The sequence below is a fragment of the Macrobrachium rosenbergii genome, chromosome 26 (assembly GCF_040412425.1).
Source record: "Macrobrachium rosenbergii isolate ZJJX-2024 chromosome 26, ASM4041242v1, whole genome shotgun sequence".
NCBI lineage: Eukaryota > Metazoa > Arthropoda > Malacostraca > Decapoda > Palaemonidae > Macrobrachium > Macrobrachium rosenbergii.
In genome coordinates, this window is record NC_089766.1 from 20,518,935 (window position 1) to 20,536,043 (window position 17,109).

At 36.1% G+C, this 17,109-nt stretch overlaps 2 long non-coding RNA genes across 3 annotated transcripts; one reads left to right on the forward strand and one right to left on the reverse strand.

The window, feature by feature from the left end:
* Window positions 1–923: 923 nt before the first annotated feature.
* On the reverse strand, window positions 924–10,248 carry LOC136853108 (uncharacterized). Of its 2 annotated transcripts, none has more exons than XR_010857352.1 (4): window positions 10,030–10,248; window positions 9,736–9,833; window positions 7,196–8,670; window positions 924–2,943 (listed from the first exon to the last, which is right to left on the reverse strand). It is a non-coding gene; the product is annotated as an uncharacterized lncRNA (long non-coding RNA). The 2 variants fall into 2 exon arrangements; XR_010857351.1 differs by having other exon boundaries at window positions 10,067–10,246.
* Window positions 10,249–13,919: 3,671 nt separating this feature from the next.
* On the forward strand, window positions 13,920–14,611 carry LOC136852741 (uncharacterized). The gene is made up of 2 exons (XR_010857234.1): window positions 13,920–14,262; window positions 14,561–14,611. It is a non-coding gene; the product is annotated as an uncharacterized lncRNA (long non-coding RNA).
* Window positions 14,612–17,109: the final 2,498 nt, after the last annotated feature.

Consider the following 17,109-nt stretch of genomic DNA (forward strand, 5'->3'; position numbering starts at 1 on the left):
TACTCATATACTACCGTTATCCCTGGCTTTAATTAATTCATGCTGAGTATTTGTATAAAATTTTCTGTTGAAAGAGATTTTGGAAAAAAGTGTCATCCATATTTATTTTAAAGCGTATCGCAATTCTAGTAAATTTATGCATCAATTCTGCTCTAGTTCAGCTCAGTAAAAAGTCTACTGTAACTCCATAAATAGGTATTCTGTACTCTTATCATTGCTAAAAATATTAAATACTAATGAAACACTCGTTTTAATTCTTTGTACACAATGAATCACAAGTACGAAGGGTTTGCTAAAAAATATTAAAATATAAATTAAATAATCAGCGTTTTCTTTGTACACAATGAATTTTAAGCAAAAATCACGTTAGGGCTTGCTAAAAATATTCAGGACTAAATTATATTACCACTTTTTATTTATTTGTACACAATCTATGAAAAGTAAAAATCAAAAGCAAAAAATATTCAATAAAAACTTTTTATATATTTGTACACAATGAATGACAAGTACCAATCAGGTAAGGACATTTGGAAGGTTATCAAAAGGGAATCCACCTCAAAAAGGCAATGTTTTACTACAGCCTATCAAGTACACCTTGAAAAACAACCTTTTTCAGATTAGCTACTGACAGGATGAGTTTGTCAAGTAATTATATTTGGTTACAGTAGGCTAACTTAGATCGTCAACGCAACAATGCCATAGGTTTCCTTAATTAAGGGGACATTAGCTCTTGAAGTAATTTAATGAATGAAGCTGATGCTGTGTCCCTGTAAATAGTAGGGATTATATCAGTCTGATTCCTGTTCATGACCTAGTAATGACCAGTATATTGCTTTTATACAATGCACAGTAATGTGCAATACTGCGAAATAGCATATGTCCAAAGAAAGCCGAAGCGTAAGCCTACTCCCCCTCTCTCTCTCTATTTTCCCCTACAAACAGGTCAGATACCATCATTTTTACCATCTTGTGTATTGTTTGATTCATGAGTGATCGCAACTCTTTATAAATGGCATTAAACATACATTTTCAAGTATATCATTTAGAAACTCGCGATGAAAATATTACTTATGCAGTAAATATCGACTTTGTACAGGCACTGACCACTATTGCCAAGAGGGAGAAGCCAATACTGCATAATATATTTCACGGTGTATCTCATTTGAAGAATATTATGTTGTTAAATTAGTGCTGCATTATGTTTAGATGTATCTGACTAAAACGTATAAGTCATACAAGACATAAGCTGTGAAATTGGGAAGTTTTTCTTAGGCATCGTGACTGGCAGTAATGGATATGGGACTGAGGAGCTAAAGGGCGTGGCTTGTGACGTCATGGATCAGCTCCGCTCCCTTTGATTGGTCCTAATTTTCCCCTATCCCTATACTCTTCCAGACTTGGGAAATATGCTCCCCGGTAATTGTAGTGGGGGACAAACAATTCGCGAACGCTTGTTATACTATTGTATATGGCAGTTTCATTGGCTGCGCGAGGTTGCGGCTAACAAAAATGAGCTGTAATTGATTAATCTTTTACCCGTCTAATAATAATTAATGTTAATGTAGAATACCTTGGCGGTGGTAAATTAGTTCACAAGCAATGTTGTTATTACGTTCGTAGTTTTTAAATGGAGAAATGAGCCTAACTTAAAGTTTCTAAAGACTGCGCTGCCCACACCGGTATCGGGAGGTGGAAATGTGATATGCACAAAGGCCGAATACGGTGACTTAGTTAAAACCCTACTACCTTAGGAGGTTACTGACTTGGTCTCTCGAAGCACCGAAGTAGTTTTCAAAAGGGTTCCGATCGTAGACACCGGCAAAGGAAACGTCAGACTTACAGCATTCTTTATCATAAATATTGTTTTTTTATTGTGATCATGGCGATTATGCTATGTGATGAAATAGATGTTGATAAGTTTCACTATTGGTCGATTATTGTTTAGCATTTGTTTATATTTTAAAGATCTGATAGCCATAAAACCTTACACCTGTTATTGAATTTTATTTAACATACTAATGCTTGAGAGAGGTGCAGGGGATTCTACCGAACAGTCATACCCATACTATTTTAAGCTTTAAGGGTTGATAGTGTGTGTACTTTCATCGTTATTAGAAACATTTCCTATATGGATTGTTTCCATTAATGATAAAGTATACAAACAACCTTCCCTTGGAGGAAACGTGAAGTTAAATAATGCAAATTCTTTAAAACCTTTATCAAATGTTTTATTCTAATAGTTAGATATTTGATGTAATGATGTGTTGATATGGCCAGCATAAATCTGTGCATCAAGACTTCTATTTAATGAAACATTAATCGGCCACAACAGCTACGCCCGAAGGGTGCGCCCCATAAATCATGCTTAACGAGGCAGAATCACCGAGTTGTGGAACAACAGTGCCGAGTAAAACTCCTCGATTGGGGAAGACCGCGAAAAGGGTCAGGAAGTGGATCCGCCGGTGGGGGGAGGAGGGTTCGCTGAGAACAGCCTCGAGGTGGGAAGCCACTTGTAATCATGCCCAGGACAGATGCCCTGATTATGGCAGCTACTGAGGCGCATCCCAGGAGAACATCGGCCCAACATCTGCGGTTCAACTGCCATCCCATGACCCCGAGACTCAGACTCAGCAGAGCCGGGATTTACTGCCATATCCCAGCATGTGAGAAGGTGTGGTATTGTGATACAATTGTGAATGAAAAAAACCTCTCTTTATGAAAAACTCAACTCAGAGAATGCATAGAGCTTAAAAATGAATGAACAAAAAAACCCAAATTTTACGCTTTCTGGAATAATACAGCAAAATAGGATTATGCAGAAATTATAAGAGGGAAAATTCCACACCAAGGTGAATCAAAACTTACTGTTCCGGCCTGATGAGTTCTGCCTGATTGGTTTACGTCAATGGCCTGGGTCATGGCTGCTTCCTCATAAATCCATACCTGCAAAATAAAAAATCGCATTAACAGACGTGAGCTGTGGCAAACAACAATATTTTTTTGGAATAGTGACACATTAAAGAATTAGATCTGACTGAATATTTAAACGAAAAGCAAGTGACATTTTATTTTATTCTATGATACAAAAAGCCATTTCTTCTTTCAATTATAAAATTCTGGAAATATAACATAGGTTTTTTTTAACTAGCCACTCCATGGCCGTACAACTACGTGTAAACAGATGTGTATGGCGTATTTAAAACTACATTTAGTTTAACCTCTCGTCTTGCTGAGTGGATTTCACATGGTAAAATATGAACTTACTGGTGAAAATTTAGAGGCTGCAAGTTAACTTTTATTTTGCCAATATCTTATAATACAGTAAATTTAATAAAAAAAAAAAACTTTAATAACGTTGCCATTAAACCAAAATACGACCCCGTTGGTTATCAATTCCTATCTATCTTACGAAATAAATTTTATTGTATCTGGCTAAAGAAAGGTCTCATAATTTTTATCTGAATTTTTGATGGTTAATGTTACATTTTATTTATAGTTAGTTACACTGAGTAATCTTTCCCAGCTGCATTCAAGACAACTATGTACAATTTTGGACGAAACAAAGTCATTAGTTTTCCGTTATCCTTTTATGTGTATATACTTCTATATGATTTCAATATAAAAATATCGGTATTCGAGTGTTCATTTAGTTTTAACGTTACAACGCTGAATGTGCACATTTTATTACGTAACTTTCTGAATATCTTTTATGTTAACTTGAACTAATTATAGTTAGGTTCTTAATTCACATCACTAGGTGGCTTTATTCCTGTATGGGCGAAAATTTTAGTCTTGCTTGGCTACTATTATCGAGTTGGCTCTTAATCAACACCGGAAAGTATTCCATGACACTGACGGTGACCAACAGCCTCTTTCATCTCCCTTTCAATTTGCTTTCTGATTAACGTTCATTCGGGTTCCTGTTCTCTTGGCATTACAAAACCTTACGTGATTTTAACGGCATTTACGCAAACCTACTGCCTGCGTTATTCTGTGATTTGGACATCGCCAGATAACAATGATCATTCTAAAACCACTGAACGAGAACCAAATTACAAAAGGATACATGAAACCTAACAGCAAGAGAGACACGCACACATTCACGCACATACAGATAAAGTTTACAGGAATAATGACTGAACTAGACTGAGGAAAAACAAGAGGGAACTGGAATTGAATCTACGAAATTACCTAAATAACTTGCCTGCTTCTTTAGGATTGTATCGGATCCTATAAAGTGGAGTTTTCATTAAAAATAATATATTTCCAAAATGGATCGCTGAATATGCATGACATTTTCATCAAAATTATAATCCAACATTTGATTTTGTATTACTTTCACCTCAGCTCATTTCCTAACAAAATGTTTGGAACAATAAAGCTTTGATGTAAGTAGCTTGACATGACAAGGAAGTGAGTGTCGTAGTACTTAGATATTTTCACTATCTGTCAATGTCCTCTGCTGTGTAGATTTGGCTAATGGCCTCACCAGTCGGGTGTCTGATGGTGTTAGGGCAACAGCACAAATGATTTATCATTGTTGGGCCCTGAATTTGAACAATTGTCTTTGGCATATTAATGAACTTCGCGCTATTGATAGTAGTGTAAAAGCTATAAAGAGCATTAAGGCTGTGATATCTACATAATATTAGCTAATAATACGTTGTAATATATCAAATACACTCTGATTATCAAAACCTTTATTTAGAATCTTCCCTTTCCTTCGTTAATAAGATGTCAGTGCATTTCTACAGTATTTAAAACTGAGGGGTGGGAAAACTCCTCATTCATCGCCGTTATTACTGTTTGGGCTATTAAGTCTTGGCTAGACATTAACGTAACTATTCTTATATTCTTATCAAAGAAATCTGCGTTAAGTAGTGAAGGCTGCCAGCTTATCCATTTTAATAATAATGTAGTTGAGTAAAAGAATTTAAACATAAATGGTAGTTACTATATTAAAACAGATCAAACGCAAGCATGCACTCAGTCCTTGCGGCTGTTTAGCGTCGTCATGACATAACGGGAGAACTGCCTCAGAGCCGGGTCAGAGTTCAAAAGGTTCGAGAATCATTTTTGCTGCTACTTAATAGTCGTAAAGAACGAAGTCCCTAAAAATGGATGTAAGTCAGCCGCGCACCTGCCACGTTTCATTAATCATATCTTCCACTTCGGTTAAGATGATGAATGTTTATCTGCAGAAATCGTTATTACTCTTAATTGAAAATGTCACCCAGGCGTAGATGATGCCTTCCTCGTTTGACAGAAAATTTACCTTTACTAAAAACCCGACAATTCTGATAATGAAAATATCTTCATTAAGGACTAAGGAATGTATAAAAGTATCTTCTATTGCAAAAAATCAGCGATACAAGATATATTCACAACTGACGAATTCAGCTTCACTGGACTGAGGTACATAAGATCAGTCACAACAGCACTGGCGGTTAAGAAACTGTACTTCTGAAAAAACTTAACTTCGGATATTTTCGTAGTCCATGATAATTCTGTAATGATATTTTAGTTTAGGACAATTTGCAGTTTTTACTTCATACTTCAGAGTTGTTTAGTGTGAAAACAAAAGCTCTTAAACATTTAAGTGAATTGTCTTCAGTGCTCTTTATTTCATCCTATCAATCTCACGTGACTACTATATCAAACCCTAGTTTTGGTGCATTGGCATCAGATGGTCATATAGACTAATGAAAAATAACCGGGGGTACATTACCCCGTTTCCATCGTTCTGGTGCCTTTCCTTGTTCTGCAGTTTTTCTGTAGAGTTATATAGGTGAGGAACTTTCTCCTCTTTAACTCTTTAATTTCTCTTGGATGAATCCCATCTGGGCCAGGAGATCTGAACTTTAGTTTTTCCATTTTGTTTTTAACTTCTGTAAATATTATTTTGTCAAGCGGTTCTGCCCCTTCATATTTATTTAATACCTGGTTCAGGTACTGAGGTAGTGTCTTCAATTGTGAAAACACTGGTAGAAAACTTATTTAATACCTCTGCTTTTTCCAATTCTAAGTTCACTAGGTTTCCTCTATTGTCTCTTAAGGGACCTATGCTATTTTTTATTGTCTTCCTACTATTAACATGAGCAAAGAATTCTTTTGGGTTTTCCTTACAAACTGATGCAACTCTCTGATCCTCATTTATATTTGCATTTCTTACTAATTTGTCCGCCTTCTACAGAATTCTTTAAGCCTGCTTGCTTCTTCTGGTGTTGGGTTGGATTCATTGATTTGTGCGATCTGTCTCTTTCTCTCATTTTATTTTCAATTTCTCTGTTGAACCACTTAGGCTGAGGGTTGCCGTTTGTTAGCATTTGCTTTAACGGTATACACCTGACGAATTTTTCTGTGTATTCTGAGAGAGAGAGAGAGAGAGAGAGAGAGAGAGAGAGAGAGAGAGAGAGAGAAACTCCGTATGCTTGCGCAGCATGTACCCCTGTGTAATGTCTTCAAAAAGATAATTTCAAATTACCTCACTTTTTCTTTGAGGGAACGAAGTATTGGCAGCAAAAAGAAGACAGCCTTATTTCGACACAAGTGGTTACAGGACTTTAAGTATCTCTTCATAATAGGCGAAAAATTTTGCAGGATCATATACCTTTGTTATAACTGACCAATTCCCGATTTCTGTTTTATATGGTGAACAAAAAGCGAGAGAATAGCCTCTCAGTAATAAGACATCTTTTCCATAAACTGAAAGGTCCTTTTGGGCGAGCAGGTTCCGTTCTCAGCTACCACTCTGTTGGCCGCGAGTTCGAATCTCCGACCGGCCAATGAAGAATAAGAGGAATTTATTTCTGGTGATAGAAATTCATTTCTCGCTATAATGTGGTTCGGATTTCACAATAAGTTGTAGGACCCGTTGCTAGGTAACCAATTGGTTCTTAGCCACGTAAAATAAATCTAATCCTTCAGGCCAGCCCTAGGAGAGCTGTTAATCAGCTCAGTGGTCTGGTTACTCTAAGATACTTTATTTTTTTCCTCCATAAACTGTAGTAGTTATGGCCAAAGCAACTCGGTAGAAGTCAGTCATTATCCAATTAACAAAGTTTAAAAAAACAAATGGTGCGTTTGCTTATACTAAATATATAATCGTAAGCATGGTTGCAATGGATACAAGTTGCAATTTAGTACTGTTTCGTTGGCATACCATACAATACCTGCTATAACCCTCTTTAGTTACCTGTAGAACGGATGGTTTCCACAACTTCTAAACCATTGCTGTGCTTTCCTGCTTTCTCCCTGTGTGCTTCCGCAAAGTTGGTTTTCTTGACAGACTCCTCTACCACCACCGGACCTGCCGAGAGGCTTCAAGATCAGTATATTCCAGAGACTATTAATTTCTATTATTGCTAAACTTAATATTTTTGGTCCTATCTTAGTCTAAAACTCATGCAGTCAGCGGTGGGAGCCACGTTCTCTTTAAATTTGGGATCAAGTCTTCTAGTTCTACGCATTTTCAGGGTAGTTAAGTGACCGATAGTTTAGTTCTCTCAAACTGGCAACGCAATAGTTAACCACCGCCACTAAGCTATTTTGAGGACTATTTATATAAAGATAAATTAAATTAATTACATTACCTAATAATTTTCATGTTGGGGCAATTTAATTCTATCAAATTAACCCATTATACATTATATCCATCAGATTTGATTACACTATAAGGGTCATAAGTCCTGAATTTTATTGTCCAAAACTCCACCTCTGACTGTCCAGAGTTTAACCAAGGTCATAAGCCTTACAACTTTAAACACACAAGGTATCTCTCGGGGTCCAACCATGCAGCAATTGCCACTACCCTATTAAACTGTTTCAGCGTAAATTTCAAAACCTGCATACTTTGGATAGGAAAATCTAGTTTAATTTCTCATTGGTACATAGAATTGGAATATAGAATTTTGGGACATTAAAACTTTCTCAGTTTTCATTCTCAGTAAGAAAGATAATGGTCACAGGAATATTTACCCCCACATTTGCTAAATCACATCAGACATTGTGTAGCGAACTTACCATGAACTTACCACGAACTTATTATTAAACTTAATAACTTTCAAAATTCTAAACTGAAACATTTATATTTACACTGTTCTGTTCCCCTTTAATTACAAGTTCCCAATAGTTACCGTCCCTTTGTACCAACTCCTCTAATTTACTGGGCTTATATTTAAGACAAAATTCGGTCGCTAGAATAGCGTTTTAATCGATTAAAACAAATGTTGAAGGTACCTACATTTAAGAGCCAAATTACACAATTCCATAAATTCTCTGAACTTCCAAAAACCTTAAGTGTTCAACCAACGTATTACACAATAGCTAGTCAAAAGTTTAATATGAGAATATTAAATTTTATTCATAGCAGTTACATTAGGATCAGGCAGTGATTAATACGTTGCTAGTTCTGCTGACTTAGTGTTATTCTGTTAAAATAGTTTGTTACATCAAATATCAAACACGAAGATCACAGCATTCCTCTTCCAATCTTCAATGGCAGTCTTCATAACATGGCTTGACAACACTAAGAAAGTAGGCTTCAACATTTTCAAGAAACCGCCAAGTACTCGAAGTTGCTCAGTTGGCTTCCGTGTACCACACTTAACAGTGTTTCTCCATCCTAACTTAATGCCACACTGCCGTGAGCGCTGTACAAGTTGAAAATACCTGTCAATCAGACCAAAACCAAAGGTTAAGACTAAATTAAACTACGAATAAATGAAGAAAATTACAGGAGATCAGTTATAAGAAAACTGACTACGCCATGACTGAAAAACTTCCTAATATGCTGTAGTAGCAACCATTTAAGCTAAACTTACGACCTGTTTACGTCAATATTGAAAGAAACTGCCGCAAAACAAGGTTGCACATCTTAAATTTTTACACATCAGCCACTACCTCAGTCCCACGTACAGAACTCAGTAACGAAAGCTATTTGTATAATCATTCCGCTTAGTATGAAAACTCCACCAACCACTACCAATCACATCTTAAATTTGTGCAAAACTGAGTATGCCCATTCCCAATCACATTGCATCTGACTTAAGTCACAAGCATATAAGTTTAATTATTAACTGAAAATGGAGGGTAAATCTTTTTGCAAAGTGCTTGCAGCTTCTCTTACTTTAAGGTTTTATATTTAACAAAATAGGACGACCGAGAGATACCCTATTCCTATAAAGACCCTTAGTTTCTTTGATCTTAAAGCCCAAAATTATACTGTAAAAATAAAATCTTTGAATATTATTCCATTACACTAAGCTCAAAGTTATTGAAAATCTCAAAGCTATGAATAAACTTTATTAAGCCTAAAATCAATATTTACACTCCATGTTACTTTAATTTCATAGTACTTTTAAACAAGTTGAGATTTATCTATTTAACTAATTATGAACTTATGAAATATTTAAAACTATTTGAATATTTCACCAAATAAACTTCAAAAAACTTCAAGAGCAACTCAAAATTCCTTCACTGACTAATCTAAGGAACTCCCATTTACACAAACCTGTAATACCTGTTCTGAACACCATAATACGGATTAGTACTAACCCTTTGTATTAAAAAAAAAAAAAGAAAAGCGCAAGTTTCTTCTGGCGTACGGCAGACCAAGTCTACTGCAATACCGTCAGAAGTAATACATCCTTCCCCAACAGGGCTCCGCCCCTGAAGGGGGAGGAATAGCTTGCTTAGTAAAAATTTGCAAAAAATAAATTAGAAACATTAACTCACCGTTTGGAGCGATGAAATATACGTTACCAAGTCCGTGTGGATAGATTGCTATGTCCAACCGTCAGCGACTCTTGAGCAATATAGAAATTCAGACAATCCTGAAAAGGAAAGATTTCATTTAAACTATAAACTTAAAAGCTCTCAAAGTAATGTACAAGCTTCAAGATACATAACGCTATGGAAAACTATCAAAAAAAAACAAAATATTAATTACAACAAAACTGGGCACTATCGGAATATATCAATTACAATATCAAAACGGCAAAACATTTTACAGCGTACTAAGGGACAAACCTCAAAAACGTGAAACACTGAAATAAAAGTAAAGTACCTCAGGAAACCAAATATAAACCCCACCAAAGTTCCACGAAGACTTGCCTCCTGACATACAAAAACAGCGTATACACGGACTCGCACACAACAACACGAAGAGCAGGAACGAACGCACTATCACCAACGAGTTCCAATACTGTGTTGACGAGACTCCTCGCTTTTGGTCTGACAAAACCGGAAGTTCCGACGCCAAGGACCTAAATTTAGGCACAGCCCAACGGGGGACGAGAGCTCCGTCGTTTTCCAACAGAATTGTCACTTGACTATTAACCACTGCTCAGAGTTTGGTTGATCGAGACACTTCTAATTATTTTCAGAAATATCTATCAGGCAAATTCTAATCATTAATGAAAATAATAAGTGATTTTAGACTATGTGAAGCGTTAATATTCGGTATGGAAAAGGACTGACGGATTCGCAATTAATTGCTTTGAGTAATTCCTCTGCATACGATTTCATATGACCTTTTCATTATCGATGTTAATGAATAAAGATGATAAAACGTTTAGACGAGTATGGACACGTGATATACCACAGCACCTAAGTTGTGTTTAGACTCTCTCCTCTCTGCATACACACCCGCACACACACACACACACACACACACACACACACACACATATATATATATATATATATATATATATATATATATATATATATATATATATATATATATATATATATATATATATATATGTCTATACACATACTCAACGTGTGTATTCCAATATATATTCTCTCTGTGATGATAGTACTGAAAATAAACTCCACGTTTAACCTTGTCGACGTCCAGTCCGGGGTAAGCCTTCTTAACAGCTAACCCCAATATATGTATAAAATAAAGGACCTGGCCCAATTTCTGACGGTACTTAATGTCCTTTTAGTCGGGACTTGCTGTCTCGACTCTATCTTAAAAATGTATTCTTTTATTGCATGAGTTTACTAGAGAATATATATATATATATATATATATATATATATATATATATATATATATATATATATATATATATATATATATATATATATATGATGTATCGATGTCATACACCGTGATACTTGTTTATATTCACAAATATTAAGCCACAGATATCGTTGAATACCCAGTTTTTATGAATCGAATAACTTACACCAGAATGAATTACGACTGAAAATCAGTTGTAATTCCTTGGTTTAAGTTATTCCCGAGGTATAGCGAACAGGATGTTAACAACATTGTGGGTTAATATTTGTGAAAAATACATGCATGTGTGTAAGAATTCCCAGAGTGCATACTGTACAGCATTCCTCTGAAACCAGGATGAGGAATTCCATCAAAAGTTTAACCTGGAAATACTTTTGAGGTTTTTAGGTTTCGCCTTCCAGGTCAGAGATTCGTAAATGGAATGAAACTTAGCAAGAAAATGTGCATTCATGTTGAAGGAAACTTTTTGTTCATATTTCATTAAAGGTATTTCAATAAACATCTGTATATTTGATTAAATGACCTCTACCTTGAGGGAAGAAGTCGTGAAGAATGACTGAGAGACAAACGAAAAGACTTTTCAGCAGAAGAGTTCCTTTGTGGTTAGACCTAGCACCTTTCAAAGGTATATATATATATATATATATATATATATATATATATATATATATATATATATATATATATATATATATATATATATATATATATATACCTATTTGCTTAAATAGACGGAATCATCAACTACTGAAGTACTGGCATGTGCTTCATGAATAAAGATTATGGCCAGAGTTGGTTGAATTGTCCAAAAAGATCCTATACATCATTATCATCACATGTGCACATAAGTCTGTCTCACTTTTTTCCTTCAATATCCTCCACGCCTTCACCTCTAGTTAAGTATAAAATTGAAGGCTAATTAGACAAATAAACAATTGAATACAGATATACATACTAGCGACTCAAATAGAAGGTGCGTGTAAGCCGACACATGATCTCGATAAAAGGTTAAATGAGGCCGAGGACTGAGTTTCTGTGGAGGTCACTTACACAGCAACACAACTTCTGGTCTCTGATAAAAAAAAAGCCGTGTGCCAGCACGGGCTCATGCTCCTAAGAGCAGCCCGGTAAAACCAAACTTAATCCTATGCCTACGTAGCTCTCAATCAACCGATCTTGCTGAGTATACACTTCCAAACTTCAGTGTCTCTCGCCCCTCTAAAGTTTTTTCTGTGAAAATAAGATGTACAGAACGATTGCTTGTATGTCTGTGTGTGGGGAGAGAGAGAGAGAGAGAGAGAGAGAGAGAGAGAGAGAGAGAGAGAGAGAGAGAGAGAGAGAGAGAGGAAACGTAAACTCTTATGAGATTGTAGTTCATTCTAAATTAGTCTGACCTTGTTTCATGACGAGCATTTGCTTCTAAACAGCCTTAAAACTGAAGATAATCTGGCTTCGTAATTGCTTTGGTCAGTAGAAGAGTTGTCTAGATATCAGTTGATGTTATTATTATTGGTCTTATGCCAACACTGGTTTTAATTCTTCAAGCAGTAATGTAAAACATCAGTTAATAATCGAAATTTGAAGAAAGCACTGCGTGGGGAAGAGAAAACCGGAGATTCTTTTGCGCTGCTTCTCAGCCTCTATGAAGTGGGATCCATACCGATTCAAAGTAAGTGGTTTTGAAAAGTGCCAGGACTCGAAATCCCTTAGCCAGATGGGTTAGACACCATAACTTGTACAGCATGGCTAGTCACACGAGGGAGTCATAGACGAAGTGGTAGCAGCAATGACTGCTGTTTTTGGGCAGATGTGTCCGTCCAACGGAAAAATGTGCGGTCATGAATGAGTGTGATCAGTTGTGCTACATAATGATACTCTGAACAACACCACAACCCAGTAGTTTTAATCTGCTTTAATTTGTCGTCGTCAGAAAACTTGTTCCACGACACCTGGCATTTCATAATGGTGGTGAGATTTAATGGTAGCAACGAATCACTGGCAGGGACAGTATACTTGATCTAGTCATAGTGATTGCATTGTTGGCTGCTTTATCAACATTTCCTTTATGATTGCGTGTTCAGAATTCTGATATATTTACACTGGCACCTGCTTCATGCAATTTATGAAATAAAAACCCTTTTGTTAGAAGAAGTAATTTTAATGAATTATGTACAACTGTTTTGAAAGAGAGAGAGAGAGAGAGAGAGAGAGAGAGAGAGAGAGAGAGAGAGAGAGAGAGAGAGAGAGAGTAACATTTAAAGCCTCTTCAATTTAATATGGTGTAAAAGATCCTTCAATTCCTTTTATGAAATGGCAGATGTCGTGGAACAATTTTCTGAGGATGACAAATTAAAGCAGATTAAAACTACTGGATTGTGGTGGTGTTCAGAGTATCATTTGTAGCACAAATGATCACACCCATTCATGACTGTACACTTCCGTTGGACGGACACCTCTACCCAAAAACAGCAGTAACTGCTGCTGCCACTTCGTCTAAGACTCCCTCGTGTAGACTACTCATGCTGTGCAAGGGGATTTCAGTCCTGGCACTTTCAAAACCACTTACTTTGAATTAGTATTTATCCCACTTCATAGAGGCGAAGGAGCAGCGCAAAAGAATCTCCGGTTTTCTCTTCCCCACACAGTGCTTTTTTTCAAATTGCGATTATTAACTGATGTTTACGTACTACTTGAAGAATTTGAAACCAGTGTTGGCATAAGACCAACAATAAAAACATCAACTGATATCTCGACAAACCTCTCCTACTGACCATTTTGTCGTTTTGTTCATTAACAGCAGTAATGAAAAGGTCATATAAAAATCATATGCTACATTACTCAAAAACAATTAATAGCGAAGCCATCAGTCCTTTTCATACCGAATAATAACGGTTAACATAGCCTAAAATCACTTATTATTTTCATTAATGATTAGAATTTGCGCGTTCTGAAAATAATTAGAAGTGTCTCCGATAAACTAGACTCCTGAGCAGTGGTTAATAATAATCAAATTGTCAATTCTATTGGAAAACGACAGAGCTCTCGTCTGCCGGCTAGGCTGTGCCTTTAGGGTCCCTTGTCATCGGAGCTTCCGGTTTTCGTCCGACAAAAAGCGAGGAGTTTCGTCAGAACAGTATTGGAATTCAATGGTATTAGATCCGTTGCACCAGCTCTTCGTGTCGTTGTGCGTGCGCCCGTGTTCACGCTGTTTTTGTCTGCGAGGAGAGGTGAATGGTCGTTTGACTTCCGTGGGTCTTGATTATTGTTTTCCTGAAGTACTTTGTATTTGTTGTTAAATCTTTGAACTTTTTCCTATAGTACATTGTAAAATGTTTTACAGTTTTGACATTGCAGTTGTTACTTTATTCCCATAGTGCCTGTTATTGAAATTTTCATATTTTGTGAGTTTTAATATTTTAATGGATAGTTTTTCCATAGAGTACTTTGTCTCTTAAAGCTTTTACATTACTTTGACAGTTCTTTCAAAGTTATAGCTTTTATTACGACTGAATCGTTCCTTTTCAGGATTGGCTGGGTTTCTAAATTGCTCGAGAGTCGCTGACGGTCAGACTTAATCTGTCGACACGGACATTGGTAATGTATATTTCATCGCTCCAAAGGTGAGTTAACGTTCCTAATTTATTTTTGCAAACTTTTTTTACAAGTTATTCTCCCCTTCAGGGCGGAGCCCTGTGGGGAGGGAGGTCTTCTGACGTACGGCAGACTTCGGTCTGCTGTACGCCAGGAGGGGGCTTGTTTTTTTTTTTTTTTTTTTTTTTTTTTACAGGGTTAAATATTAATCGGCATTACGGTGTTCAATACAGGTATTATGGGTTGGTGTAAATACCAGTACCTTGGATTAGTAAAGAAATTTAAGTTTTAATTTTAACGTTCGTTTACTTGGTGAAATATCGCGATGTTTTTAAAATATTTCGGTGTTAAGTTCTTGAATTGGTAAATCTCAACTGATACTATGAAAGTAACTGGAGCATGAATATTGATTTTAGTGTTTATTGATAATCGAGATTTTCAAATAGGTTCAAGCTTAGTGTAATGTAGGAATATTAAACATATCCGGATATGTATGATATTTTCAAATAGAGGTTCAAGTTTAGTGTAATGGAGGAATATTAAACACTGTATTTGTAGAATAAAATTTGGGTTTTAAGGTCCTCAAAACTGTCTTGATAGTAACAGGATATCTCTGTTGTCTGATTGTTTAAAGTAATCCTTAAAATAAGAGACGGCTGCAAGCACTGCAAATAATTTACCCCGTTAATAGTTAAACTTGTGTATATGGCTTCTGACTTACAGCAGATGCAATGTGATTGGGAATGGGCATATTCAGTTTTGCACAAATTTACTTTGATTGGTAGTGGTTGGAGTTCTCATATTAATCGGAATATACTGATAGTTTTCGTTACTTGAGCCCTATACGTGAGACTGAGGTGGCAGTTGTGTGCAAATTACAGGATATATCTTGCTCTGCGGCAGATTTACCTTCGATAGTGACATAAACAGGTCGAAAGTTTAGCTTGGATGGTGGCTACTACAGCATATGATAGTTTTTCAGCTGTCAGTTATGGCGCAGGAGTTTTATTTAACTTATTTCCTGTAATGTATCTTCATTAATTCGTAAGTTGAATTTAAAGTCTTAATCTTTTGGTTTTGGTCTGATTGACAGGTTTTTTCAACGTGTACAGAGCTCTCGGCAGTGTGGTACAGGGAGACAATTGAACAACTTGAGAATTTGGCTGTGTTGAGAAAATAATGTTGAAGCCTACTTAGTGTTGTCAAGCCTTGATATTGAAGACCCTCGTTGGGGGAGGAGTGCTGTCTTCTTCAGTGTTCGATTTTTGATGTAACCCTTTAATAGAAAACTTAAAGCTGCAGAACTAGCAACGTATTCTTAATCACTATCTGATCCTTATGTAATTATGAATAAAATTAAATTTAATGAAGTTTTCGTATCGAACGTTTTGACTAGGGATGATGTAATGCTTTGGTTGAACACTTCAGGTTTTCTTGTAAAGTTCAAATAATTCATGGAATTGTGTAATTTGGCTCTTAATCAAATGTATGTACCTTTAACATTTGTTTTAGTTATTAAAACAGTCCCTAGATGACAGAATTTTCTTGTGTAGGCCTAATAAATTAGATTGGGTTGGTTAAAAGGGACAGTAACTACTGGGAACTTCGATTTAAAAGGAAGCGGAAATTTAAATATAAATGTTCCAATTTAGAATTTTGAAAATTTAAGTTTAATAAGCTGGCAACAGTCTGTGGTGTAATTCAGCAAACGTGGGGTGGGGGGGTGTTTAAATATTCTGTGGCCATAATCTTTACTTTCTGAGAATGGAAAGTTCCAATGACCTAAATTCTTTATTCCTATTCTATGTACCATTGAAATTAAACTAGAATAGGTTGTCCTGTCCAGACAAGTATGCAGGTTTTTGAAATTACGCTGAGACAGTTTAATAGGTAATTGCTGGATGGTTGGACCCCGAGAGAGATCCTTGTGTAAAGTTGAAGACTTATGACCTTGGTTAAACTCTCGACAGTCAAAGGGGAGTTTTGGAGAAAGTAAAATTCAGAACTTATGATCCTTTATAGTGTAATCACATCTGCTGTATATAGCAGATTTTATAGAATTAAATTGCTCCTAACATGATTCAAAGTATTAGGTAAAGTAATAAATTTGAGATGATAGAAATAAATTGCCAAAAAAATAACGTCCTAGTGGCAGTGGTTAAAGATTTCGCTGCAGGTTTGAGAGAACTGAACTAGCGATCACTAAATACCCTAATGCATTATACGTAGAACTAAAAACTTAACCCTGAATGATTTTAAAGATTACTTGGTTACACCGATGACTGGATGAGTTTTAGACTTTTAAGTTAGGAACAAAATTATTACAGTTTTTGGAATATACTGATCTTGAGCCTCTCGACAGGTCCGGTGGTGGTAGAGGAGTCTGTCACAAACAACCTGGGAGGAAGCAGGAAAGCACAGCCAAGGTTTGATTTTGGAAACCAACTGTCTACAGGTAACTAGAGAGTCATCGCAGGTATTGT